The sequence below is a fragment of the Girardinichthys multiradiatus genome, chromosome X, assembly GCF_021462225.1.
Source record: "Girardinichthys multiradiatus isolate DD_20200921_A chromosome X, DD_fGirMul_XY1, whole genome shotgun sequence".
NCBI lineage: Eukaryota > Metazoa > Chordata > Actinopteri > Cyprinodontiformes > Goodeidae > Girardinichthys > Girardinichthys multiradiatus.
Window position 1 is genome coordinate 5536970 of NC_061817.1, and position 22575 is coordinate 5559544.

The following is a 22575-nucleotide window of genomic DNA, read 5'->3' on the forward strand; positions in this document are numbered from 1 at the left end:
TGGAGTTTCTTACGGAGTAAATCAGGCTGAATTGTTTTAAAGGTACTGAAGAAATCAAAGAACATGATCCTCACAGTGCTGCCTGCTTTGTCCAGATGACAATCAGTTGAAGCAGGTGTATGATGGCATCTTTAACTCATGTCACTGATGTCCTCTCCATGTGGCTGGCACAGTGCACTCCAGTCTTTAGCCTCAAAACATCCCTGCAGGGTTTCTTTATTACAGGTTGCCTCTGAACAATGGGTTTATATTCCAAGCAAAGGAAAACAGGGTGGTGATGTGATTTACATAGATACGGTCTTGCAGTGGGGATGTATGAGTCCTTGACATTTGCATAAAACAAATCCAACATTTTGTTTTCTCTGGTAGAGCAGCTGACAAACTGTTGAAACGTTGGAAGTGTAATAGATGGTGAGGCAATGATCAGACATTGCCACAAATTCATTGGGGTGTTGCGTCTGTACCTCAGGAACAACCAATTGGATAACATCATCACATGCAGTGTCAGTTAGAGCAAATGATGCAATGTAAGTGATTCCAAAATAACAATGGTAAACTCTCTCGGTAAATAATATGGTACAACTTATATTACTAACAGTTTAATATCCAGGCTGTAGACCTCACAGTAACATGTGCTGGATTACACCATCTGTTGTTCACAAGCACTGCTAATCAACCTCCTTTGCCTTTGCTTTTTTTCTCTGTAAATCTGTCTGCTTGTATGATCAGAAAGCCTGGCAGAGAGACTCTGTAGTCAGGAATATGAACCTGAAGCCATGTCTCAGTGAAACATATAATACTGCATTCATGATTTCTCTAGTTAGTCCTTAATAGGTTTGAAGTTCATCCAACTAGTTTCCCAACAATCTTACATTGCCTGTCATAACTGATGGAAAAGATGGCTCGAGCTTCCTCCTCCTCTCTCTCCTCTTTTCTCCTGCTCTGCATGCCACCGCCTCCTTTTTAAGTCATCTGGGATTTCAAGCTGTAGTTTAGGTATTATTTGAGCCTTAGGACGTTAATCAACTGCTCCCGGTTGTAACAAAAAACAAAACAAAAAAACAAAGAAAAACAAACAAAATACCTTGTTGCTGAGGTTATACATCGTCCAAAGTTAAAAAGGTATCGGCAAACATTTTTCTTGCTGCACAGCATCAAAATCTAAAGGGAATTATTATTCAAAAAAGCTATTTTTATCCTAAAAAGGAGGAATTAAAGTTTTAAAAAGAATATATCAGAATGAAAGTAACAGACCCACTCCAATATACTGCCACCTACAGCACCACAATTCTAAAGTTGTTCCTTTAACAATCTCAGACTTAAGGTAATGATCTAAGTTCTACAAAAAATACACATGCAAACTGTTGTTTCTGTTTGCAATGCTACTTTTGCCAACCACAAACAGTGCTAATATAGGATTCTTAGGCCAGTTTAAGATCTCCCCTCCAAGTTAATTTTGTCATTGAAAATAATAGAATAATTTTCAGCAACTTCTTATTCATACAGCAGGGTGATTGTGCCTTTGCTCCAAATTTAATAAATGAATGAATGTTTAAGGTAGCTCTTAAAAATAAACTGAAAAAATAAACTTCATATCACTGCATTTTGTGTAACTTGTCCACAATTCCACTCGAGAACACAGACAGATGCAGACACAAAATGAACACATTTGTTTTAAAGTCCTTCTGGAAATATACCTAAAACACGATCAGCAATGAGTCTTATCTGGGTAAAGTTTGTGTAAGAACAAGAATCACCTGCACATTACAGCCAACAGAAACAGAAGAATAGCTGTGAGGTCGCACTTGTTCCAATTATCCTGGATGTATTTCTTCATTCTTTGGAGAAAAAACAAATTTCCCTCATAAGAGGTCTGTGAACAGAAGACAGGGCAGGGATTAAATCTTTTATGTAATTGGTTTGTTTAAATAAAAAATTAAACCTGTAAATATGTGAAAGTATCAAAAGTCCCTAATGGTATTTGTCCTAACAGAATAATGCTCTACTTGCCTGCCATGTCAATTTAGGTGGAGGACCATGTCTTGGCAGATCTACAGTTGGTCCATCCTCTTTTCATGTTCAGACTGAACAGAGCTGTGTGAGATATTGAAAGCTTGGAATATTTTTTAAGACCGAATCCTGCTTTAAAGATCTGTACAACATTCTCCCAGACCTTTCTACTGGCTTACTTAGTTTTTATGATGCTGTTTGTTCATCATTGCATTGACGTTTGTTGTTTGAAATGTGGCAAAATGTGAAAAGGTTCAAACAGTATAATGACGTTGACAAGATACTGCGTCTAAATCTTTATTTCCCACAATTTTCCAGGTTTAATATATTTACTAAGAAAACACAGTGTGCAACAGTGTAGATATACTAGTGTGAAAACAACCAACCTGTCGGATCTCTTCACACACTAATGTGAAGACCCAGAAGTAAAGCACAAATTCCAAAGATGAGGGTCCGTCGGGGGGTGGAGGCTTGAAATCCACCAATAGAACATAGGCAAACAGGCAAAGGAACAGGAAGTACATCAACACATTGCCCAGGAATGAGGTGACAGGCGCATACCAAAACTGTCTCCACCTTGACACAATAAATGGTCTCTTGGGTTGAATCTTCTCAGATTCTGGGTAAAAAAGAAGCACAAGAGAAAACAAAGGATGAATTAAAGTCAAACCAATAAAAATGAATCGTACCAAACAAAAGAACTGAATAATATCACTATTATTCTACATTATTCAGTTTGGATGGTTTCAGATAATTTTTTCCCCATCGTACCCTATGGCACTAAGCCAGAGGAAAGTTAATTATTGTTGGTCGACTGGTCTGTCCTTTCAACACAAAAAACAAATTTTGTCACCCAGGTCCCACTACAGAAATCAGTCTCAATGGTTAACCTAACTGCCTTTCAAGTAATGTGGCTGTGTACATAGTATAATAATAATGCTATTTTACTGGCAATTAGGAGAAAATTGAACTAGGACAACTGAAAGCATCAAAACAGACATGTGCATCAGTAAATTGATGTCCTTAAGTAATTGCTGGTTTAAACAATAATGTTTGACATTACTATAGATTACAATGAATCATATCCAGTCCAGCAGGTCATGGGGCATAAATCTTACAACACCTTCTGGGGTAAGATTTCACCTACAAACTGTGCTGCGGCAACACTGCCAGAAATAAGAAACACAGAACCTCGACATAAATAAAAGATCTGACTTACACTCTTTACTACATCTAGAACCCCATCAATGTGACCAAGATGGAGGTGAGCCCATCAAATAGCACTTACAGCAGCTCTGGTTTACACTATCAATAATTTATCCTGTCAACTATTTATATGAGAATATTTCAACCTGGGAAGACTCACATAAAGGAGAAACGACAAGAAGACGGTTAAATAATTTATTAATGAAAGATTATTTCTTTGGCGCTTGGATCCTGAGGGAGACGTAAACGCTGAGGATGAAGTAGGTTTGAATAAACATCTTAGGATTATGATTAGGTATGTCTTCCCCCCCTGGGATCCAATCCTGGTGGTGGTGTAGGCCTTGGTATGGAAGGAGTTGGGAGAAGGGGTGGAGGAGGGTCGAAGCACAGCAGAAGAGTGGTGTTTCCATGCAGAGGGTCTTTAAAAGTGATGCTCTGGGAGATGATTGGCTGAGAAGGAGTGCGGACCTGCCGTTGATTGGAGCAACCAGTGAGGAGTGATTGGACGTGGCGGGGGTGGTGAGTCTTCCATGTTGAATTTTCGCTAAACTCCATTTCATATAACAGGGGAGAACAAAATAGCGCAGTTGGTAGCACTGTTGCCTTGCAGCATGCAGCAAGAAGGTCCTGGGTTTAAATCCCATTCTGGGGTCTTTCTGCATGGAGTTCATATGTTTTCACTCTGCATGCATGGGTTCTCTTTGGGTACTCTGGCTTCCTACCACAGCCTAAAAACATGACGGCAAGGTTAGTCTCTCTGAATTGACTACATTTATGAGTATGATAAAATACAGTGATGTGAAAAAATTAGGGACAACCTCCAACAGCCTGTATGCATTGTTAACATATTTGGACATATGTAATGGGGGCTAAATTTGTAAAACATGCAATATTTTATGATATTGGTGAGTGTTGAAAACAATATGACTTGTGATAAATAAACAAAGTTTAGTTTTTTGGACACCAGAACAGAGGACATGATTGACATAAACCAGAGAGAATCATCGGGGCTGGTCTGCATCTCTGCACACCCCACTGGACACAAACTGTTTAAAGCTTTACCTCAAGGTCGGTGTTATAGAGCGATTTTGCAAAGACCAGCCACCTTCTGTCACATGCTGTCTCTTAAATGACCATAATGAACACCTCATAGCTTGAGTAGTCAACTACTCTGCTGTGAAACAAGATAAGCAGAGTGCACTACCACAACCTGCCTATCTTTTAGTTTTTTCTTTATATAGTAAATTGGCTGTACATACACATTTTTTCCCTCTAAGGAAATAAGACATTATGAATGACTACGCTGTGAGCGTGTAAAACCAAAATCAAATTCCTTGTTTGTGCACACAATCTTAGTCAATAATGCTGATTCTGAAAAACAGCATTCCAGGAAAAGAACCTCATACCAAAGCATGGAGGTGGAAGTGTCATGGTTTGGGATGCTCTGTTACAGCAAGATCTGGCCAGTTCAACCTAATTGAATCCACCATGGATTCTACTGTGTTTAAGGTGTTTGAGGAAAATATGAAAACATCTGTAAGACATTAAAACTGAAGCAGAACTGGACCCTGGCTGCAACACTAGAATGTCCCAATGAATATGACTCTGTTGGGGACAGGCTGAGAATTAACATATGGAAAGTTTTGTACCTAGTGAAAATGGGCAGAACATGCAAGAAACATCTCAGAATGAAAGGGAGGAATGGGACAAAATTTCCTTAGACTGATATCAGAGACTGATAGAAGTATCTAAGACCCATCTACCAGCCAAAGGCGTAAAACAACAACAAACAACGGCAACAAACAAACGGGAACTTGGTGATCTTTTCCAATAATTAAAAGCACTTCACTGTTTCTATGTTTATAAATTGGGGATCTTATTGACATGCAAGAATAGATTTTATACATTAATAATCAGAAAACTCCAGCACATTTCAACTGCAGAATGCACCTCCAAACATACCTTTCGGTTTTTTTTTTCAGAGTCTTCAATTCTTCCATGTCTTCGTCACTGCTATAATAAACAAGCAAGGGATTCTATAGTTAAAAACAGAAATAAAACTATTTAACAATGGTCTAACTTATATATTGTTTGATTTTACTTTGGTATGTCAGACATGGAGAGGGCAATATTTCCCTCTATGCTGTCATTGTCTCCGACGTAGACCCCCGCAGTAATAACCTCCTCCTCTTGTTCCCTGAACACACAAATAAAACATCGAACAGATGAGACCAATGATGTGAGAAAGGTGAGGGAGAATGGAGTAGTGAGCAAGATTAGACAGAGGGGAACACAGGAAGGAAATCTAACAGGGAATCCAAAATATACAAGAATGAACTAAGAGCTTAAGTAAACAGGAATAACTAAAACTGTAACACTAAGAGAATCTAAATAAAAATAAAAAATAAATATATATATATATAAAGAAACCCTGAACCCAAACACTAGGATCATGACATTAGATGAACTTTATCGGTAAATACAGATGCATGAGGATATTTTGAGCTTTATGTTTTGTCTACAGTTTCTAAAGAACATTAGTTTTGTTTTGTTTAGATTTAAAGACAATTTATCACTATCAAACCATGATTTTAATTTATTCATTTCTGCAATTGCATTTTTTAACAGTTATTCTAAGTTATTACTGACACAGACACAGAAATTTTGGCAGATAACACAAGCTTCATTATCTCAGGTGATGCACATTGCATGTGTCATTTACATTCATTATGAAGAACTTAGAACCCAGGACTGATCCCTGAGGAACCCCCACAAACAATGTTCAAACAATCACAGCACACATCTCTCAGTTCTACATACTGTTGTCTGTTACTTAAATAACTTTTAACCTGGTATAACACAAGCCTAACACAAGCCTTCTCATCCAATAGTTCCAGTTGTTTATCAGTAAATCGTGATTTATGTGTCAAAAGCTTTTTTGATGTCAACAAACAATAATTTTCTTATTATCAACAGCAATAGTTATTTTTTAATAGCTTCCAACAGCTTTAATAGTTGATTTTTGTCTGAAACCTTATTGACTTTCACTGATTATTAATGTTTTTCTAAGAATGTTTCCAGTGTACTATTAAACAGTTTTTTTTCCAATACCTTTGTGAATTGTAGTAGCAGAGATATGGGTCTGTAGATAGAAAATTGATGTTTTCATATTTTGTATAATGGGATTACTTTGCTGATTTAGACTTTTTTAGGGAATGAACCAGTTTGAAATAAAAGATTACTGATATACTGTAGTCGTACAGAAATCCCCTCAATTAAATATTTTATCAAGAACATATCAATAACATGTCAATTAGAGAATCTTTTGATTTTTTTACAGTATCAATTATTTTTTCCTCTGTAACGACACTGAGGAACATGGAGTCTGGATTTTTATTTCTTAAATTTTTCAACTCCTGTGCGTTGCTGGAGGATTCAGGGATGTATAGGATCAAATATTAATGCAAGAACAAACCCAAATACTAAACTCGTAGCTTTGCAGAGCAATAAGAGACGACTGACTTGAAGCTGATCAGGTTGGTGCAGATGAGGGGAGGGATAAGGAAGGCAAGAATCAGTTTCCAGACCTCAGTACTCCTCTCCATGTCACCCCACCAGATCTGAGACAGGAGAGACTAGAGCAGGGAGCAGCAGAATGTTAGACATATAAAAGAAAGAGGAAGGACTGATGACAGACTTAGGAGAAAATTCAATCTCCATCTAAGAATATTTCTGCAGCAAAGATCAGTCCAAGAATCTTGGAAACCTTGTGTCACTCAGCTCAGCTCACTGCTGCAATTAGAAATGTAACTAGCTCTAAGAACTATGACTACAGTACTGTGAAAAGATATTTCCCTCCTTACAGATTTCTTGTGAAAGCAACACTCATGCCTGTAGAATCCATAAATGACAGAGATATAACTTGTTGAGAACATGAAGTAGGCCAAAAGATCTCAAAAAATGACACATTTCCTGATCTAAAGAAATTCAAGAAAACATAGTCAAAGCTATTTCTTTTTTATTATCTATTCTTTCTCTTTACAATTCTGCTTAGAAACTTCCACCTTAAAAACAAAGAGACAATGCGTCTTTTAGTGTGAGAGGATGGCGATGAGCTTTTGTAGTTGAAAAAAAAAACACTAGGACTTTATTGAAATGTAACCAAATAAAACTGAAGGCAACATCACACACCTCACATCCAGAAATGTTTCACCTAATTTAGGGGTGTTACTCTGACTTCCACATGTAGACAAAGATCTGAAAGAGATAACAGCTTTCTGTGTCTAATTATCATCCTCATCGAGCTAAAGAGTGAATGTGAGGAAGCTTTAGCATCTCAATGTGTTTCTGTGGTGGAGCACTAACAAGGTTCATTATGATATTAAAAAGATCTAAAGCGCAAGACAATTATGTGGAAAGTACGATCCTTTGAATAACTTAAGCAAACATAATTTGCTGAATGCAAAATTAAATGATGGAATGAAATAGAGAACAGATTGGATTAGAACTGGGTGCAAATTTCCTTTATTATCATCCTTTGCATTGCTCACATCGTTACAGTTGAGTAATGGGCATTTACAAACTAGGAATTTATTTTTTGACCTGGCCTCCAGCCTGGAGCTCTGGGTCATAAACGTCTGTATAGAACAAATGCTAATACAAAACCATGTCTAAAACTTTGGTACTCCAGAGAACCACAGTGAGAACCATTATCCACAAATGGAAAAACAAATCCATGGAACTCAAACAGTGACAACTCAGATTTTCAGCAGTGTGTATTTCTCTACCTGAACACCATGGTGGCTGAAGAACAGACGGGCGTCAGCTGCTGTGGCCATCTGCAGGCATGTAGCCCCGCCCCACAAAGGAGACTTCCTTATAAGGAGTTTGAAGGAACGGCTCTTGCTGCTTTTGTAACACTCACCAAAAACACCTGAACATACAGGAAAAACAAAACATTTTACTTGTGGGACAGAAGCTGGGTGGGTTAACACTGGGTCAAAATCTGTCTTAATTTGGTCATAGAAGAGACGAGAAAATGCCTTATTGTTCTTCACACCGCCATTTTGAAGAATACCACCACCTGATCAGATGTCACTGATCTTCCACAGGATGCAATAAGACATGATAAAATGGTGATATAATGATGCTTTATAATAATGGTAAAGGCCCTGGGTTGTGTTAATGACTTCTCATTAATGAGTTCTCAGAAAACAAATAACCTGGTTGACTTAAGCTAACATTAGCTTTAGCTGATAAGTAAGCTAGTGCTAGCTATGTTTAACATTCACACTTTGACCAAACGATTGATCATAGACTTAGTAAACAGGTACATCTCAGTGAGTTAGAATATCATGCAAAAGTCAATTAATTTCTGTAATTCAATTCAAAAAGCAAATATCATAACCTGAAACATGACAGAGATCTGTTCATGATGATTATTCTGACCTTCCGCTGATGAATGTTTAGGACTATTTCCAGATTCCAAGCATTTAATTTAAGTCTTTGTAAAAACTTTTCATCACTCAGTTTCGAAGACAAGTATTTCCTGTGTGCAAACTCAGCATTTGCCAGGTTCTCGAACCTCTGTGCCAATTGTTTCATGGTTTGCTTGCTGTCTGCCTCGCTCTCAAGCTTGGAAAGCTCCCTCAGTATCTTACAGGCACTAAGAGCACTCAGCACAGACTCACCTGCCTGAGATGGAAACACAGCAAGTCAATTAATACTCACTTAAATAAAACTAAATTGAAGGCAGTTTAGAAAAAAATGCAGCATTAGCACATGCAATGCTGCAGGTTCTGCTAGAACAGTCACCTTCAAATGGTCAAGTTTAAACCTAATAAGTTCTCACACATATCAGTACTGGACATGAGTATTGGACTAAATATTTTTAAGGTAACATCTTCTTCTTGGGTCTCACCATTTCCCAGAACAATATCGACATTTCTTTGCGGTTCTGTAAAACAGCCCAAATGAAGAGAGCCACCCAGGGTGAGTTGCAGTACTGTTCACGGTATGTACCGTGCTGCTTATGCTGAATCTTGTTGAGTTGCTGTGGTTTGAAAAAGAAGAGTAAAAGCAAACAGAGTCAGCAAACATTTTTTATCTCACTGTTCTACACACAGGTAATCTCTGATTTTACATGTTGGCTTTAGTTACAAGCTAATTTAATATAGATATATCTCATGACAGGCAATTTTACATCAAACTCACTAATAATCAGGCTAACATGTCAGATCCAGTGAGCAAAAACAGAGCATTGCCACACTATTCACACACCTTGAACTTTTCTAGATTGTCTCACATTATAATCAAAAAGTAATCTGTATTTTACTAGAATTTTATGAGACCAACATAAAATCAATGTAGATGGGAAAAGAAACATAGGATTCAAAATATTTTTAACAAAACAAATTTGTTTTGTTAAACATATTTGTACTCATTTGTACTTAGCTTGGAACCACTTTTGCATCTTGTAAAACCCTAAAACTGAAGAAATTTGTACTTTTTTTTTAACCTAGACTGTAGGTTTTTTTTTTTTTTTTGCTGTATGAGTACAATATTTTGAAAGAAGAGTAAATGTCTGCAACATGGCAGGTAACAACCAAAACCGAAAAGCTCAATGAGGAGGTGATGGAAGTTAGCAAATTATCACAATCATTTGAGGATGGTTCAGAAGCCATGGGCAATTTCAGAAATGACTGCTTCAATGCGGCGTGGCATGGAGGCAATCAGCCTGTGGCACTGCTGAGGTCTTATGGAGGCCCAGGATGCTTCGATAGCGGCCTTTAGCTCATCCAGAGTGTTGGGTCTTGAGCCTCTCAACGTTCTCTTCACAATATCCCACAGATTCTCTATGGGGTTCAGGTCAGGAGAGTTGGCAGGCCAATTGAGCACAGTGATACCATGGTCAGTAAACCATTTACCAGTGGCTTTGGCACTGTGAGCAGGTGCCAGGTCGTGCTGAAAAATGAAATCTTCATCTCCATAAAGCTGTTCAGCAGATGGAAGCATGAAGTGCTCCAAAATCTCCTGATAGCTAGCTGCATTGACCCTGCCCTTGATAAAACACAGTGGACCAACACCAGCAGCTGACACGGCACCCCAGACCATCACTGACTGTGGGTACTTGACACTGGATTTCTGGCATTTTGGCATTTCCTTCTCCCCAGTCTTCCTCCAGACTCTGGCACCTTGATTTCCGAATGACATGCAGAATTTGCTTTCATCCGAAAAAAGTACTTTGGACCACTGAGCAACAGTCCAGTGCTGCTTCTCTGTAGCCCAGGTCAGGTGCTTCTGCCGCTGTCTCTGGTTCAAAAGTGGCTTGACCTGGGGTATGCGACACCTGTAGCCCATTTCCTGCACACGCCTGTGCACGGTGGCTCTGGATGTTTCTACTCCAGACTCAGTCCACTGCTTCCGCAGGTCCCCCAAGGTCTGGAATCGGCCCTTCTCCACAATCTTCCTCAGGATCCGGTCACCTCTTCTCGTTGTGCAGCGTTTTCTGCCACACTTTTTCCTTCCCACAGACTTCCCACTGAGGTGCCTTGATACAGCACTCTGGGAACAGCCTATTCGTTCAGAAATGTCTTTCTGTGTCTTACCCTCTTGCTTGAGGGTGTCAATAGAGGCCTTCTGGACAGCAGTCAGGTCGGCAGTCTTACCCATGATTGGGGTTTTGAGTGATGATAGTTATATGTTTCTACAGTATGTTGATGTCACTCCAAATTCTTTTTTTTTCATTTTGTACAATATTGCCAGAGAAGGCCACTTTAATAAACTGGTGTACCGACAAGTCCTTCTTGTTCTAACACAACAATAAGCCCAGAGATTTTGTTCTGCAGTTATGGCACCAGCTGCTATAATAAGAGTACATTCAAGAATGATCAGCAGACCAATATTAGAAGATTCTTCAGACAATTTTCACCACCATCTCAGATTAATTTTGTTTCTTTTTTCTGAGATGTAATAGGTACATACAATGAGTCAAACAAAGGCGTTTGTCATGCAGTGGTCACCAGATGCTGATGGAAATAGTTTATATTCACTCACCTTCTGTGCTGTTCTAGTGGCCATTGTGGGTTTAAGTCCCAGGGCTTCATAGTAGAAAGGCTCACAGACATCACCTAAGAGATCCTGCAGCAGCCGGGACACCTGCAGCACAGTCACACACACACACTTTGCTTTAATATCTATCTATCTATCTATCTATCTATCTATCTATCTATCTATCTATCTATCTATCTATCTATCTATCTATCTATCTATCTATCTATCTATCTATCTATCTATCTATCTATCTATCTATCTATCTATCTATCTATCTATCTATCTATCTATCTATCTATCTATCTATCTATCTATCTATCTATCTATCTATCTAATCTATCTATCTAGTCTATCTATCATCATCTATCTATCTATCTATCTACTAATCTATCTATCTATCAATCTTAGTCTATTATCTCTTCATAGATCTATCTATCCTATCTACTCTATCTATCTATCTATCTATCTATCTATCTAATCTATCTATCTATCTATCTAAGTTCAGGCCAGTCAAGTTTTCTCCTCACACAAATCATCTAGATGCCTGCAGCCATGAAAGTGTTTATAACAGTGGAAATCATTGATTTGGTGCTGTGACCCAATACTTTTGACAATATAGTGTACATATTTTTAAAGGCATGTTTTTAATTCACGTAAGAACTGCAACTGAATTATCTGAACTAATATGTGCTAAGGGTTGTTTCACTTATTTATTTTTTGGACATAGGGTTATTATTTCAGTGGATCCTCTGCCATAGCATATAAAACATAATAATGGAAATAAAATATATACAAGTGGTCTTACTTGTAATGGGTCAGAGAACAATCATAGGCAAATCCACAACATTACCAAAGTGTTGGTAAGCCTTGTTGTCCACAGATGAATAAAATCCAGAAGCTAGACATGCAGATTGCTTCAACAAACGTTTGTGAAAGAATGGGTCGGTCCTAGGACCTAAGTGAATTCCAGCATGGTACTATGATAGGATGCCACTTGTGCAATATGTCCATTTATGAAATTAAAGTCAGTTGTTGGTGATAATATAACAAAGGTGAAGTGATTGGAAAGAATAACAACTTAGGTCACATAATATCACAGAGCGGGGTCTGCGGGGATGCTAAGTTGCAGAGTGGACAGAGATAATAATAATTATTCGTAAAATTTATAATGTGCTTTACATTTTAAAATCTCAAAATGTTACACGAGAAAAAAGTGAGTAAGTAATGTAATGTAAAGCTGTGTGTCGTCTGCGTAACAATGAAAATAAATCCTGTGATGACTGATGAATAGACCAAGGGGAAGTATATAAGGGCTGGACAGAGTTGGGCCAAGGACTGATCCCTGAGGGACCCCACAGTTGACTATGAGTCCAAGACCTGGCCCTTAGTTTTCCTTATTACTGCCACCTGCTTGACTGAAGGTGTAGTCTAGTTTTTTTCCTAACTTCCCAACATGTCATTAGGTTGATTTAAATAAATGTACGATGGCCTTCCTGAGCAATGGAAACAGAAGGCACAAAAACTCCCCGTGATTCCTTTTACCCAGGTAAAACAAATCCCAGGGCTTTAAATTTCAAGGCTTTTGGTGGAAAAGGAGCTATTCACAGTGGGAAAGAACTTCAAGAGGCTATTGAGACATAACAGTTTAAATTTTGATTTAAGAAGAAATTCGAAATTTGTTTTGTTATAGAGAAATCGGGATTGGCAATAATCTGTATTGGCAGGTGAGAGCTTTATGAAACCAGTGATTGGAAATCGAGTGCATTTGAGCTGCAGCATCTGACTGCTACTTTTACTCAGTTGTTTTACTAAACCCCTACCTGCTGTCCAAAGTACCCAACTCACCTCAAACAAACTAACATCCATTGATGAAGCAGCTGTGTTTACTAACATCCATTGATGAAGCCTTCGTTGAATCTGGTGCAGCTCCTTTCACAGAGGCCAGGGATCCAGCCAGGCTCTACCTTTCACTCAGACGCCTCTGGAGGAGAATGTCAGCCAGCAAGCTGTCTGACAGTGAGCCAATACAAGCTCTCCAAGGGCCCATGTGTCAGATAATTCAGAATGTCGAGGACCATTCTCACAGAAGAGACGCACAAATTGGGGCTTATCATTAATTAGAGCATCCGTCATGGAGTCCTCGAGGTCATCGTACTGAAAGGCAAAAGACCTCATCAGTATTAAGCCTTTACATCATGCAATAATTTCTAGAGGCCTTCCAAAACAAAGTAATGGTCTAATAATAATGTTGGTTAAATATAATGATAAATATATTAAAATAAGCTGACAGTTCATTTTCACATGGTAAAATTGGTTTCTTTGTTTTGAGAACAGAACATTATAGCAGCTGTATAAAACTGTTGGAGCAAAGAACAGAGTTTCTGGAGAGCATCCCGATCATCATGCTGGATGTTTAAGTTAGAACACATTTACAAAGTTGATGTAATACTGAAAATGTGAAAGCCCTAACCTTGGGTTTTATTTCACATTAAAGGATTGTTTCATAACTTTCATATGAAACAAGTGTGCAACTATGAAATATGGGAAATAATCAAAATGAATTTGAAATGTATAGGGTGCTAGGTTTAAGTTGCTCATTAAAGGCAGACTGGAAGTGTTTCCTCAGTTGTTCTGATGTTACTGAGCCTTGCTGCACTTTTAGGTTCGGTTTTTTTAATTTAGTTTATTCATGTGTGCAAAGTAAGGCCTTTTTATTTGTCGAAAAATGAAAAGTAGGAATTTGGTCAAATTTCTTAAGTTAGAGAGCTCATTGCATTTTTCTGTTTTCATGTGACATGTAAGCAAATGTAATCAACAGGATTTGTTCATCCTTGGTTGTTCTGGACCAGATTCTGGACCAGATAATCATATTCACACATTTGAACATAAAGTTTGAGAACCCCTGAGCTAGATGTTTGAAACTTGGACAAAGTTTGGTGTTTCAACAGATACATAAAAAAATTACCTCCAACAGTATGTCTCCATTGAAGAGCTCAGCTTTAGCAATGTCCACTCGATTCCAGGCCACCGCCAGTTTAAGCTCATCTGTGTACTCACTGGCATCACTGGATAAATGTTTGCTAGCTTATCACAAACACACCAAAAGGAAACATTATTCATGCAACAGAAAAAATACATTGTCTTAGTTCTGGAGTCTATTGTTGAAATAAAGGACAAGCTTTCGGAGTTTTCACAAATTATTTTAGTGTGATTGTCACGTCATTTAAAAAGGAGGCCCACACTCCACTATGGAGTTTGTAACCATTTAAATCATCTTCATATTACATCAAGTTAAAAACAAAGTTTTTAATCTTTCTAAAATTAGACTGCACAGATTTCATTCAAACAACACTGACAAACAGAAGTTGCTCTTGCAAACAGACTCATCACGGTGGGGAAGCCAAAAGTATATCTCACTAATACAAAAGGAGGAAGTAAGTTTGTTCCTAAAATATATTGTACTGTCTTTGTTTCTTTTTCTGGCTACTCTGCATTTTAAGGTGGCAAATTAGCATCAATCTAATTCCAGTCTGAATACAGGCGAGTTGGTGTATGTAGAACAATAATCCTGCTTGATTTATACTGTATGCCAACTAGTTCATAAAAGTGGATGTGGTCGCTTGGCTGCTGACAAAATTATTCAACTCTAAAAACAATTTTATACTGGATGCGGTGCTGGTGCAGCGGTAGAGCACAAAACCCATGTATAGAGGATTTAAGCCCCTGACCCAGCTGTCCCTTGGATCGAGTCTTGGCCAAGGCGATCTGCGCTGCATGCCTTCCCCCCCACCCCATTTCCTGTCTGCCTATGCATAATAATAATGGTCACTAGTGCCACAAAACAAAGCTAAAAAAAAATTTTTATTTATACCAATTTGTTGATGACTTCTACAAACGATACATGTATAAGGATAGACAACATGTGACCAAAATTCTCAAAGTTAATTGTAATTTTCACTGTATTAGGCAGTAACGGAATGCAAATGAGTATCATTGATTGAGTACCAATTTGGTAGAAACTTGAAGTAATGTGCACATAGTTCAAGTAAACAACATTAAATTAAATGTTTACTTTAGATGACAAGTTGATATTGATGAATAAATAATTACATACCTTAATATACTATTTTCTTCTTGCATATAAAGGGCAAAAACACAGTAATATCGCAGTACCTAGCTGTATTTAAATCCCTGTGATAATAGGAATAGCAACGATTGATCAAAAGTATGCTATATCTCAGTTTTAAAGTCATATTAAAATTTCACAAATGAGACTGGAACATTTGTTGTATTCCATATCTGCCCAATGTGGATAATTAGCATCATACCTTAATTTACAAAAATTGTAGCTGCAATATTTTAATGATGTGAATTGAGCCATTAGTGGGATAAAAGTCTCAATACAATTTACAGATTGTTCATCATCACAGAATGTTGCAACAATTGAAAACGCTGCAAATTTTACACATTTTATCATGTTCTAACCAAACATTTCAATGTTTATTAGTGTGATACAGAGTAGTGCGTTTTTGTAAAATGAAAAATTGATCTATAACTTTCAGTGTCTTCAAGTAAAACATTCAAAAGCGTGGTTTGCATTTATATTCAGCTCCCTTCACCCTGCCACTCCTAAATTAAATCCAGTGTAAACAATTGCGTTTAAAAGCCACCTTGTTAGCAAACAGAGCCAGCATGTGGGTGCTTTTGTGTGAGTCTAACTGCAGCTGTTATGTTTCTGGCCTCAGAGGATTGTTAGAGAACATTAGAGAACAAACAGCATCACTAAAGGAGGTCAGAGATAAAGCTGTTGGGTGGTTTAAAACAGGGTTACGTTCTAAAGCATTATTAGGGCAAGGTGAACATTAGTCAAAACAGTAGCTGAGACGGCCATTGTAACTCTGGAGGAACTGCGGAGATCCACAGCACAAAGGGAGAAAACTATTAATAGTACAAGCCACAAATCTGGCCTTGAGTTGCATGCAGAAAGCCACTGCTGAAAGAAAGCTGAAAAAGTCCTGTATACACTTTGCCACAAGTCATGTAGGAGACACAGCAAACATATGGAAGAGAGGTTATTTGCTCAGATGAAACCATTGGTCTACTTGCAAAACATTATGTGTGGAGAAAAATTTACTGAGCACATCAACCTGAACACCCCATCCCAATGGTGAACCATGGTGGTAGTATCATACTGTGGCGCTGCTTTACTTCAGCAGGAACAGAGAAGTTGGTCAGAGTTGATGAGAGGGTGGATTAGGCTAAATCCAGGACAATCTTGGAAGAAAAGCTGCAGGCCATTTTGACCCACATCCATGTGCCCTAGTCAAAGTCCAGACATAAAAACAACTAAGAATTGGATATAACTAAACCCTTTTTAAAGGGCTGTAATAATGTAAAAATAACATAAAAATTTAGTCATTATGCAAAGGAGAATGGGTGCAATGTTTCAGTCTGTATGTGCAAAGCTGGTAGAGACAGACCCAAAAGAGGCAGGTGCATGTTGGTGAGAAGGATTTATTAAAGGGAATGAATTAACTTCCTGACACAAGGAGCCCAAGGACATGAAACCAGAGTGAGAACAATAAAAACAATTAATCAATGACCATGAAAACAGCAGGCATAAATACTGAGGAGGTGTGAATAGAGAAATAGGGAGTCTGAAACCAGGTGAGAGTTGTCTGATAAATTCAAAACAACTGAAAGGAGAATCTAAAAAGGGACAAAGAGGGAACTAATCAGAACACAAACCTAACCAAAAGCTAAATACTAACAGTAAGTAGGAATTAAACCAAACTACACAGAGAACAGACCTGACGAAAGAACTAAGAAACTCAACACAAAGTATTTAACTGATACGGAAAGATCTTAATGATAATAATAAACAAACCAAAACGATCCAGATACAAACACAAGAGAGAGGAGCATAAACTGAAAGAGCTGTGGATCATTACATCATTTTATTCATTGTATTGCTTAATCAGGGTTTATTTGCTACTCTTTGCTCCAGGTCTACTGTATATTTCACAGAAATCGTGTGCTTGAGGCTGTTTCAAACTCTAAAGTATTTTTTACTTTTTAATATAAGCATTTTGAGTGCACAGATTACTTTTGATCATGATGCTTGCATTCTAAAACAACCCCGTCAATGAACCAGCATCACCTACCTCGGACCAGGGCTTTTAGAAGAATGGTGTCAAAGTCATCACAACCCTCCTGCTCCCCATCGAAAACAGTAATGAGAGCTCTCCTCTCAAAAATACTCAGAGCCTGGACACACAAGCAAAAAAGGCAAACAATCGGCGTTTGAAACATGGTAACACATTAGACGTCATTAACGCCTATATATCCAGCTGGCCCAATGGACACATCATGAATTATCAGTTAATATAACATTATTACAGTATTAAAAATTACTTTTAGTTCAATCCAAAATCAAGTCAAATCTATGTTGGCTAAGTTTAAAATGTAGAATTGGCAGAAAATGATTTGATCTGCTAAGCTACACAGATAAAGTCAGAAAAAATAGAAATGGGCAACTACTGTCCCTCATGACAGACCAACACAAAGTAGGGCACAATTGTTAAATGGGAAGATAATGAGAGCTAGTATTTAAAGCCTTTCATGAATATGATCTAAAAAGTTTGGCATCCATGTGAATTCAGCCCCAGAGTCAGTACTCTGTGGAAACACCTTTGGCTGAAATTCCAGCTCTGAGTCTTTTGGGACATGTCTCTACCACCTTTGAACATCTACACACTAAAGGTTTTGCTATGTTGCTAAATAGCTCAAGCTAAGTCAGATTTAATGGAAAGCATTTGGTAAGATCCAAGTCATGCCACAGATTTTTGGGTCAATGTTGGTCTAAACATTGACCAAGACATTGTATCTAGACAATTCCATTATTTCTTTGGCTGTAAGTTTTGGGTGGTTGTCCTCTTGTAAGGTGAACTTCCTACCCGGTCTCAAGTCTTCTGCAGCCTCTAACAGGTTTTCTTCTAGAATTGGAAGACTGTATTTAGCTCCATCCATCTTCCCATCAACTATGACCAACTTCCCTGTACCTGTTGAAGAAAAACATTTCACAGCCTCATCCAGAAAGCGGGAAACACCCTCTTTCAGACTCCCTGTCAAAATCCTGCCACCGCCAAGCCTCGTGGTGGGTATAGAGAGTTCAGGGTGGCTTGCAGTGTTTGTTTTCTACCATACAAATGTTGAATGGTGTTTTGCATGTGTTTTTCTAGCATTTCTTCCATGAAAGCCTAATTTTGTGGAGTCCATGACTAATAGCAGTCCTGTCAGCAGGTTTTCCACATGAGCTGTGGATCTCTGCAGCTCTTCCAGAGCTCCTCTTGACTGTTTTGCTGATTAATGCTCTCTTTGCTCAGCCTGTCAGCTTAGGTAGACCTTCATATCCTGACAGGTCTACAGTTGGTCCATCCTCTTTCCATATTCAGATCACAGATTAAACAGAATGGGAGATGTTAAAAGCTTGAGATATTGTTTTAGAACACTGGACTATTGTAATTCTTTACTATCAGGATGTCCACAAAAGGCAGTTAAAAGCCTTCAGCTGATTCAAAATGCTGCAGCAAGAGTTCTGATGAAAATTAAAAAAAGAGATCATATTTCTCCTATTTTAGCTTCCCTTCATTGGCTCCCTGTTAAATCCAGAATAGAATTTAAAATTCTCCTCCTCACATATAAAGCCCTTAATGATCTAGCTCCATCATACATCAGAGATCTGATTGTTCCATATGTTCCTAACAGAGCACTTCGTTCTCAGACTGCAGGTTTACTGGTGGTTCCTAGAGTCTCTAGAAGTAGAATGGGAGGCAAATCCTTTAGTTATCAGGCTCCTCTCTTGTGGAACCAGCTCCCAGTTTTAGTCCGTGAGGCAGACACCCTGTCTACTTTTAAGGCGGCTTAAAACTTTCCTTTTTGATAAAGCTTATAGTTAGAGTGGCTTAGGTTATCCTGAGCTATCTCTGTAGTTATGCTGCTATAGGCTTAGGCTGCTGGAGGACATAATGACCACATTCACTCTCTTTGCTACATTCTCATTCTACTCTCCAATTTTGCATTATTTGCTGTTATTTCAGCTTTTAACTTTATGTTCTCTCTTTTCTCTTCCTAGAAGCTACACCTGGCCTGACTCTGTGTCTACCTGTGACACCTTTCTGGAGGGGGTTATTGGCTGAGTTGCTGATGCCAACAACCTCTTGTTCACCTTCTACCGTTGATACACCTTGCCCTGTCTTTCAGTGTTTAGTCCTTTCTCTCTCCTAGACATAGCTACTGGCTGGGCTTCTACTGTGACTAACTGTATGTGCTCTCTTTCATACTCTAGACTTGAAAACTGGCTCAGAGTTCATCTGCTTAGCTGTCTTTCTCTCCTAGATGAAGCTACTACTGCCATTAATTTTTTACTTTTCTTTAACACATAAAGTACTCCTGGATCAGTGCTTCTGTGTCCTTTTTGTGTCACTGTTCTGTTCGCTCAAACCCCCAGTCGGTCGTGGCAGATGGCCTCTCACACTGAGCCAGGTTCTGCTGGAGGTTTCTTCCTGTTAAAAGGGAGTTTTTCCTCTCCACTGTTGCTACATGCATGCTCAGTAGGAGGGATTGCTGCAAAGTCAACGCCAGTGACTGTCCACTGTCTCTACATGCTCATCTGGGAGTAGGGAATGCTGCAAGTCACTGACTGGATGCAATCTGCTGGGTTTCCTTAGATAGAAAAACTTTTTAACCAACTTGAATAAATAACCGAATCCGACTGCACTGTTTGATAGATAGGATTAATTGGAATGTATGAACCCGACTTGAAATATGTATAATTCCACTGAATTGTCTTTGCAAAGTGCCTTGAGACAACATATGTCGTTAATTGGCACTATATAAATAAAACTGAATTGAATTGAACTGGTTGCACTGGATTTTATTTATGGGATTGAATTTATGGGGTGGAATACAAATATATACCACATAGTTCAAACTTGTACTTAATACGAAATCTTAAAAAACCATATAATTTTTCTTAAAAATTATGCAATACTCTGTGTTGCTGTCACATAAAATCCCAACAAATACAATGTTTTTGTTTTTAATGTAACAAAATTTTAGGAAGTTTGGAAGATATGAATACTTTTCTAAAGAATTGCGGCCAGAATAAACAGATGTTACATGTGTGCTCTGAAACAACAAGCTTCTTATCTCCATGTGACAAAATATTTTTTTACATTCTTAGATGCGTCATATCCATTTATTATCTCTGTTTTATTTGCCTCACCTCTTTTTGCATAACTGTAGTTTCTAAGAAAACACCTACACAGACTCGCTAAGAACTCACGCTATCGACCAGTTTTTCCAGTTCAGCCTCAGCTGAAAAGTGCTTCTGGACTTTCTCATAGACCCGCTCACAGAACTCTGTGTTGACACCCTTAACGGCCACCACATCTGCTGCCTGAGAGGAAGGGATCTCAGCCAATGGGTCATCCAACAGGTCCCTGATTAAATCTGCTGCTGGACCAGAACCGGGAAAAACAAGCCAGGGCGTCGTTTTCTTCAGAGACATATCTAATCTCTAAGCCAAAAAATGAATGTACAGACATCACATTACTAGAACACAATACAGCAAACCAAGTAGTGTGACAGAAAACAGGACTAACACAATTAAAATATTTTCAGTTTCAGTAAAAAAAATTCAACACAAATATTGCCACACCTAGACACAGTGGTAATAATTATGGTAATAATCGCAAATAGTTTTATTGATAGTAGACACAGAATAATACTTTGTAGTAAAGTTTAAGCTCTCTTATGAGAGCCAATATGATTAGCAAGATCAGTGACAACTAACGGTGTAAAGATGCATCCAGCTCAAGAGACAAGACCATGCATTATATTGGGGTTCATGAGAACGAGACGAGATATTAGCAAAATTCCTGGGAAATCTAAAAACCCCTATTAGTTTGTTTTCACAAATTAACAACTCTTTTGAAGAATCTGTCATTGCTGAATATTCTGGTCTGAGTTTAACTAGTCCTTATATTACATTTTTTTATGCTTGTCTAATTCAGGGGTAAATTAGAAATTAAACGTTACCAATTTGTATTTTCACATAATAATAAAGGTTTTATAAATGTTTTCAAAAAACTCCCTGTTCAAGTAGTCACTTCAGCTTTGATATGTCCAGTTCAAATACAGTCTACATCCATTTAAAACATTGTGAAATAGCCCTTTAGTTTAAAGCTGATGGAAATCTTTGAACCTTTTCATCTAGAACCTATATTTACCAAGGCCTTATTTTTTTGTGAGTATTTTTACTGTAAAGTCACTAACAATGACTCTGGAGCTGTGTGGACTGAGGACTCACTTAATGAGAGCAGAATCGAGTCTCCTGTCACCTCGACAGAGTAAGGGTGCCTAAGGGATTTTGCCAATGCAGACATTAATGTCCTCTTGCTTTTGGATAGACAAGGGGTTAGAAAAAAGAGATAGCTTTGGTCAATATATACCTGAAAGCAGTGCTGATGTGACTCACTATCATATCTTTCACAATGTCACCTCTAGTATCCTGGCTTTGCAGCGGAATAACTGTTACTCTACAAACTGGGACTAAGATCATGAAGAGAAATATTCATCTAGTCCCTGCTAACAAAAGTGGAGTCATTACTTCTAGTACAAGTTAAAGATTTAATTACACAATTAATTCATTGTAATACTCTATTTAACGATATGATTCTGACTTGAATCATTTTAAATCATCATACCATAATGTTATTACCCTGACCATTTTCACCTCTGAATCTACTATTGTTTTAGTGAGTCAAAGTCTTTACATGGTTTTTCCCTGATCCCTTTTAAATGATGTATCCCATTTCATACTATAGATGAAGTGAACTTAAATCTCTAAGCGTCTTCTAAGATGCAAAACCAGTATGTTAGCATCTACTGATTAGTTTCTTCAATGTGGTATGGACTTCCGAAGAAGTCCCGAGCAAGGAACATATAGTCAGAGCTCAATATGCCAACAAGACGTGCTATCTGTAGGACCTTCTGTAAGACTGCTAGGAAAATCTGCCAATGCATATGTGCCAGTCACTCTGTGCTTTTGTATTCCTGCCATCCACAGGACAGAGTCTTTGTGTGGTTTGCATTCTGAGGTGACCCCCTCTTTCGCTGATAGCTGCAGCAGATCAAGTCTGACCTTAAGTGTCAATCAGTGTCAGGAGGCGCAGGTGAGATGCAGGAGCCCCTTTAAATGATGATCAGTAGAAGTAGATTGTTTGTTTTTTATTCGTGCTAAGT

General features: G+C 38.1%; 1 pseudogene; it reads right to left on the reverse strand.

Annotated features, from left to right (window-relative positions):
* The window catches only part of LOC124862635, a 64766-nt pseudogene that overhangs the window by 13615 nt on the left and 28576 nt on the right, over positions 1-22575 (reverse strand).